This window comes from Cornus florida, unplaced genomic scaffold (assembly GCF_030987335.1).
Source record: "Cornus florida cultivar Cherokee Brave unplaced genomic scaffold, ASM3098733v1 CherokeeBrave_3.0.0_Hap2_Chr06, whole genome shotgun sequence".
Taxonomy (NCBI): domain Eukaryota; kingdom Viridiplantae; phylum Streptophyta; class Magnoliopsida; order Cornales; family Cornaceae; genus Cornus; species Cornus florida.
In genome coordinates, this window is record NW_026775576.1 from 86,415,639 (window position 1) to 86,423,692 (window position 8,054).

Below are 8,054 nucleotides of genomic sequence, written 5' to 3' on the forward strand. Positions count from 1 at the left end.
TAGTAAATTCCTTGGCCATGGGCCTAAGAGGAACTGTAATGTACCGGACTCTCGAGGTCCGAGGTAGTAGTTCCTCGGCCATGGGCCTGAGAGGAACTGTAATGTGTCGGACTCTTGAGGTCCGAGGTAGTAGGTTCCTCGGCCATGGGCCTGAGAGGAACTGTAATGTGTCGGACTCTTGAGGTCCGAGGTAGTAGGTTCCTCGGCCATGGGCCTGAGAGGAACTGTAATGTGTCGGACTCTTAAGGTTCGAGGTAGTAGGTTCCTCAGCCATGGGCCTGAGAGGAACTGTAATGTGTCGGACTCTTGAGGTCCGAGGTAGTAGGTTCCTCGTCCATGGGTCTGAGAGAAACTATAACGTATTGGACTCTTGAGGTCCGAGGTAAGTTCCTCGGCCATGAGCCTGAGAGGAACTGTAACGTATCGAACACTTGAGGTCCGAGGTGGTAAGTTCCTCGGCCATGAGCCTGAGAGGAACTGTAACGTACCGGACTCTCGAGGTTCGAGGTGGTAAGTTCCTCGGTTATGAATCTGAGAGGAACTGTATTTAGGCCAGATAATCTGGGTTTAAAAAAGAGATAATATGTTTTCTTTTCTTAATATCTCTTTAGGGCTGCTTATATTGCCCCCATTATGGAAGGTATTGCCCCCATTAAGGAAAGAAAAATATGTCTCGTTTAATAGCGGTGATGTAGATAATTTTCATGTAAGTTCACTCCTTGGCACTATTTTGTGCCTCAAAGGATTTGATATGAAAATTTAACCTTCGACTTTTCGAGGTAACTTTCATGTAATTTTGTTTTTCGACACTATTTCGTGCCTTAGAGGAATTTGAAATTCTCGGATTCTTGAGATCCGAAGATGAGTTTTAGTCCTTGGCAGATCTTCGTGCCTTAGATGAATTTAAAGTTCTCAGATTCTTGAGATCCGAAGACGAATTTTGTTCCTCGGTAGCTATTATGTGCTTTAGAGGAATTTGAAGTCCTCGGATTCTTGAGATCCGAAGGTGAATTTTATTCCTCCACAGCTCTTCGTGCTTTAGAGGAAAATTGAAATTGTAGGATTCTTGAGATCCGAAGACAAAATTTTATTCCTCGGTAGTTTTTCATGCCTTAGAGGAAAATTGAGGTTCTCAGATTCTTGAGATCCGAAGACAAAATTTTATTCCTCGGCAGTTCTTCGTGCCTTAGAGGAAAATTGGAGTTGTCGGATTCTTGAGATCCGATGACAAAATTTTATGGCAGTTCTACGTGCCTTTGAGGAGAATTGAAGTTGTCGGATTCTTGAGATCCGAAGACAAAATTTTATTCCTCGGCAGTTCTTCGTGCCTTAGAGGAAAATTGGAGTTGTCGGATTCTTGAGATCCGATGACAAAATTTTATGGCAGTTCTACGTGCCTTAGAGGAGAATTGAAGTTGTCGGATTCTTGAGATCCGAAGACAAAATTTTATTCCTCGGCAGTTCTTCGTGCCTTAGAGGAAAATTGAAGTTGTCGGATTCTTGAGATCATATTTTCTTCCAGAAAAGCCACCAGAGAATCTGAAGGAGAATCCGACGCCTGGACTGGCGCTTTTTTCGACGGCTTCGGAGCTTCAGCCTCAGCCTCTGGTGCCGGTGCGGGTGTCGGAGCATCCTTGAATAGTTTCATCGGCATCAAAACCTTGCCGATCGAGAAAATCGCCAATGGAAGTATATCAATTATAGTCCTAGTTATTGTAACTATCTTCGTCTTCAACGTCACAACTTTGCCGTCATTCTAAACTATGAAATTGTACTTTCTAATTCCAATGGTAGCCAGAATGTTCATGGGACCGTTGTTAGACTTCACAATTGATGCACCGGAACGCCGTGATATTCCAGTAGAGCCTGCTTCCCCGCCGCGGTCAAGTTCTTGTACTCCGGCAAAAAGTTCTTGAAAACATAGTCCATAGGACAAAACACTGTCAATCCACCATTGACATTGTCCTTTGTACGTACTTCCAGCATTTGGAAGCTAGCAAAGTGTTGGCGAAGACTTTGTAGCCATGAGCCGTCATAAGAAACATCAGATTCATTGCACTCGGGCCGGGAGAAGGAGCTTCAGCCTCCGGCGACGGCAAGATCTTGCCCATCTGGATGATGGAGGTGTTGCACAGAATCTCATGAACCGACTTGAAGAAAACGGCATCTAACTTGCCGTTACTGGAATCTCATGAACTGACTTGAAGAAAACGGCATCGAACTTGCCGTTATTGTCCTCGGCTCCTTGAAGTAATCTAAGAGCAACTGATTAGAGAGATTCGCGTCTGATTAGAGAGATTTGCGTTTGAAAAGGTCTGGGATGTTTGAAATGCCCAGCTAATGAATCTGCAGAAGTTTGTGGTGTTAAGTTGCAACCCATCTTTGATGGATCAAAGCGTTCAAAAAAAGAACTTCGTGCAAACCAGAGCAATCCTCAAAAATAGGAATTTCAACAATGTCCACTTGTTGGCTTGATAGTCTACACTGTAATAGAGTCATCAGCAGTGAATTCCTGTTCACCCTCCCTATTAAGTCCACCAAATTGAACTGGTACTTGCTCAAGACCCATATATTTGAAAAGGGTTTCAACAGATTTTGAAGGCCTGTTCGGCGACAAACCCAGGCTAGTTATTCTGAGGCAATTGGACTGCTTGGTTAATTGCCGAACGGCGCTCTTTCTTAAACGGTCCTGGACTATTCTTGAGATCATTGACCTGAACGATGGTTGATATGCCATCGGGACTGAAGTCGAGATTTCTGATGCTCTTCTTCAATAACCGAATTCGCCATCGAAAAAAGTTCTACTTCTATTCATGTGTTCTGATACAAATCTTTGTTCTAGAATTCATCATACACATTGTAGCAGATGGCCTTCTTCGTCAACCCCATTCATGAATGCCATATTTTCCAGCTCTGCCCCCAATTCTTCTTCCAGCAAGGGTTCAATTCTGAACTCCTTTCGCTACCGAACGATGTTCTTGACCATGGTGAAAGCGTCTTTTGCCCTGAAATATCTGCCTCTGAAGAATTTCAGTAAAATCACATCGCTTCCCTTGTTTGCCAGAAGCGGAATTCCAAAGATAGACACCTCCTCCGCCAGTTAGACGGTTTCTTCTATTGCTTCGGCGATCTCCGAAGCCTCCGATGCAAGCGACGATGGAGGCGGCGCCAACTCTGATTCAGCAGGGGCCTCTGTTTTCTCTTCGGATTTTGGTTCTTCTTTTATGGAAGTAGCAGCGAGTTTTTCCTCTTCCATCGGTGGAGCAGCCTCGGCGGCTTTTTTTCTTCCTTAGATGGCAACGGCGCACTGAATTTGTGCTTGTCGAGGGCTTCTTGGATGAGGTGTTTGAGCTTATCCAGAGCCTTCTTTTGTGAGTCAGGAAATTCACCGACCACGTTGGTTTCCTGATCTTTCTGGCACATTCTAATAAGCCATCTTATGAATAACTTAAGATAAATATCAAGATTTCGAAATTAATGAATGAATCATCAGTTTGGACCTTTAAGTGGATAAAATTCCAAATTAGACTTTATTTACTATATAATAAAGTCTGGATATATATATATATATATATATATATATATAAAGATATATATATATATAATACATATTTAATTTTTAATAAAGATTGGCCTGGAAAACTTATCTGATTAAAGACCCATATAGGTCAACAATATTTCGCCAAAGTGTAGCAGATGGCCTTCGGTAACGGGCCACACAACGGTTGAAACATGTCGGCCGGATCTACATCCTTCGGTAAATCCTTCGGCTGTGTGAGGAACACGGCGCGTTGGGTTGTCTGAAAATCCTTTTGGACGATTGCACTTGTTATGCAGAGAAAGATCTGGCCGTGTGTGAAACACGGGCTTTGGACGTCTGAAAAGGGTTGGATTCAATTTCGTACTCTCCTCCGACTTCATTACGTTGCTGACTTGGAAATCTTAATTTCAAGTCACATTGGTGGGGATATATTTCTATACGATTCCCACAGACGGCGCCAAAGTGTAGGTGCAAAATTTCGCTTAACCAATAATGATTGAGAAAAATAAAACAACTCACTCAAAAAGCAATAGAAATAAATAAGAACAATGTATAGAAAAACGTATAATTGATTGATCCTTTTATTGGAGGTCTAGGCCTCTATTTATACATAAAAATTGGTAGAATTAAGGTAGGACTCGCGTTACTTGTCCTCCAATTCTTCCCATACATGACTTTATTTACAAATAGAGTTATTTCTATTGTATAATATTTCCTATGCAGAACTTGCCTTGTATGGAACTTCTCATAAAAGAATTCTCCTTTTATGGTAAATCCCTCTACCGATAGGACTTGCTCAATCTTGGAAAATTGGACTGAATATACTTTGATCCGGCTGGGCTTGAATAACGGGCCGGATGTTAAATATTAAAAAGTTAGACTGATGACCTCTTAATTCGGTCTTGATGGAGGTTGGAAGACAAATAGCAGTGGTCTTGGGCTAAAAATACACTCAATTTGGGCTTGAGCATGACGGGCCTTTAGAAGATAGATTTACATTTATGATGACGTGGAATATTCTTATTGGAGGGGATTTTTTCCCTCCACACCCCCCAACCTCAAAATCCTGGCTCCGCCCCTGTCTGAAAGGTACTCCCATTAGCCTTTAAAGTTAAAAATTATTAGTTTGAGTACAGTGACAACCCATCCCTTTTTAATCTATGGCGTGTCAACATTTTCATTAATCAAATTAGTTACTACTACTACTTGTTAAATGTGGAAATTAGGGTCGACTATTAGAAAAATGCCTCTCATTTAACTTGGTATTTTTGTTTTGGCTACGTAACCTGATTATTATTAACCTCATTCTGCAACCTCACATTGCTGTCAGAACCCTAATTCATTTTAGATAAGGAAGGTTTAAATATTACATAAACCTAGTTCAAATTTGTTGAAAATTGAATAAATCAACTTTTCCAAATTCAAAATAAATTCCTTCAAATCTATTTAAAAATAATTGAGGTTTTGATTTACCAATAATGCACCATTAATGGACAGGGCACTTATCAGGCAAAGACGTAATGTATTATTTTAATTTAATTGGTTGGTAACATTTATTATGACAGAGTTAGACCAAAAAAATAAAAAGAAAATAAGAAGGGATTATGGGGAATAATTTTTTTTTTTTTTTTTTTCTAAATTTGTTAATAATAATAACAAATACCAATACAAAATTCATCAAATGTGTTTAAATATTTTTTTCTTATCCTTCTAAGATTTTTAATAGTTACTTCTAGTTTTTGATAATTTGGGTGATCTATATAAAATGAGGTGTTAAGCACAACAAACGAAAATGTTGTAAGCAGAAGTACAGTTTGGAGTAGGCTATAACCAGCTAAAAATGATTTATAAATGTAACTCTTAAAATTTTGTGGATTTGACAAAATTGAACCCGTAAAATTTACCGCCTAATCCCAACAGACAAAGTGATATTGGAAATTATTAATCTACATATATTTTAGTTTCCTCCCATATTTCAAATTTTTTTAAAAATGAAAACTTATATGAGTGTTAGTTAAAAAAATAAATAAATAACATTTTTAAAGCATAGTTATTGGGAAGGTCTTTGATTTTTATTATATACTTAATTTGACTTTATAAATGCATGAACTAATAAAATGCAGAGATTGTACGAGTGGCCACCCCATTTGGTGAAAAATGTGGAAACATTTTAACAATGATCAATACGTACTGATAAGTCTATATGAGCAGTATGCATTCTCTTATAAAATGAATTTTGTGTTTTTCCATATTTTTTTTTTTTTTTTTTAAGTGAAGCATATTTATTGATAAGAAAAAAAGAATATACAATGCTGGCCATATAGGGACTTACTGTTGGTAAAATATATGCTTCATGTGATATTTAAGATATAACAAATCTTATACTAATATGTCATTAGATAATTAACAATATGTTAAGAAATCATTAATTAAATATGCAACTCTATATTTAATTAAATATGCAAAATAAATTAATAAAATCATAATAATCAATAAAAAACCTGGACCGAGGCTAGTATTGAATACTATGTCCTTAAGACAGATTCGCCCCGCTATGGTGCTAACGGACTCAGTGGCGTCTATCTCCCAGGATACAACGGTCTACATCCACCAGTAGCAGCACTACAAACTCGTGGATACGGCGAACCTCCTCCGTGTAATACTCTCTCTGACTCAAAAATGCATCTATATACTATATAAATGCTGAATTGGGTGTAATCCGAACCAAATGGTTCGGACCAATCTTAATATAGCTCGATGAAATTGGATCAGGATCGAAGTGGCTCGAACCACTTAACCTAAGGTTTGAACCCACTTGGGTTGGGTTTTAGTCTAGAGAGGGAGATAGAAGAAAATGAAAATGAACAACTTGCAAATGATCCAAAGGGGGGTATTTATAGAAACAGAAATGTCTTTTCGGATGGGGTGTATCTCTTCGTTATTGGACACAACCATTGCAATAGGTTGCAATGGTTCACATGGTGTCTGTTCACCACTAGACACATCTATTCTAATAGGTTGCAATGGTTCACATGGTGTCTGTTCACCAATAGACACATCCATTCTAATAGGTTGCAATGGTTCGCATGGTGTCTGTTCACCAATAGACACGTCCATTCTAATAGGTTGCAATGTGTCTTTTCGAATGGGTGCAACCATGGGTCATGATGGTTCGAAAAAAGGTGTAACCTTTTGAAAAAACTAAAAAGTGGTTTTTTAATTTAAAAGGTGTAACCCTTTAGAAAAACTAAAATATGGTTTTTTTTAATTTAAAAGGTGTAACCTTTTAGAAAAACTAAAAAGTAGTTTTTTTAATTCAAAAAACCAACCACCCAAAAAAACCTACTCATTTGTAAAACCCATTTAAATAAGCCCAGCCCAAAATTAGGCCCAATCTAAAATTCCAAAAAAGAATAATCTGGACTTTACAATTAGGCCCAAGCCCAAGCCCAAATCCTAAACTCAGCTTATTTAAATTTCAATTTGTTTCAACATTTTTTCCACGTGGGACAAACACTTCCCACATTTTGCATACCTATTTAGGCTTATCAAAACACTACACTTTGGAGCTAATTTCTCATTCATCTAGAAACGGATTTCAGAAAGTAAATATACCACGTTCATCTCCTTGCGGAGAGAAACGTGCTTGTCTAGAGATCCGTAAAAAATTAGTAGCGGAATCTATTTCAAATCTCATCCAAAGTTTATGTTTTTAATGCCCTCGTTTCCAACAATCCCCCACATGAATGGAAATTTGCGTAAAATGCAAAAGATGATCATGCAGACACTAGAGAGAGTATAATCGGAAAGATACTGCATCAGGATAGGTAGCTTTTGGCTTTGAACCTTCCCTAGTGTATTGCTATCGGATTTACTGGCTAACCAGTGAACACGATGTCTTGAACTGTTCAGCCGTTTGTGTAAACCAAGACAATAACAAACACACAGTAGCTTTCCTCACAAAGTTGGTTCTTATTGTTGTGTTCATTTTGGCCCTGAACAAGTCCTGGTATTTAATGAGTGCTCCAGAAAACTTAGCCTTTATAGTTCTCATAGAAGCGGCCTTACTTCACACTCATATAGGTGACTTCTTATTAAGAGTATCCTACCAAACCCCACTTGAATTTTTAAGGTATAAGAGTCATTAAAAGCGTAGCTTATCCTGATCATCGCTGTAGGCAGCACTGTCTCATCATATAAATGGGTAGAAGATTTATATCTTCCCAGTGCTTCTGGTGAGTCACTCAGAATTTTTGTTGTCCCTTTGAACCTAGATCTTGGGATCTCCAATCAGCTAGGTTGGGTTTCCATTAAGGTGACTCGTTAGCTTTCGGCTTTAAACCCCATTCCCCTCGATGAACTGTACAATTGCTCTCTAGTACAACCTTCAATTTTATATGTGGCCACAAGGTTGCGTTTAGAAATATTACACTCTGCAGAGATTTCTCCAGGTGAGAGCAACTGTATACTTTGTGCCCTAAAATTGCTTACTGTTAGCAGTATCATTTTCTTT

General features: G+C 38.6%; 1 pseudogene; it reads right to left on the reverse strand.

Annotated features, from left to right (window-relative positions):
• Positions 1 to 1,447: 1,447 nt before the first annotated feature.
• On the reverse strand, positions 1,448 to 2,710 carry LOC132314500 (fasciclin-like arabinogalactan protein 1; annotated as a pseudogene).
• Positions 2,711 to 8,054: the final 5,344 nt, after the last annotated feature.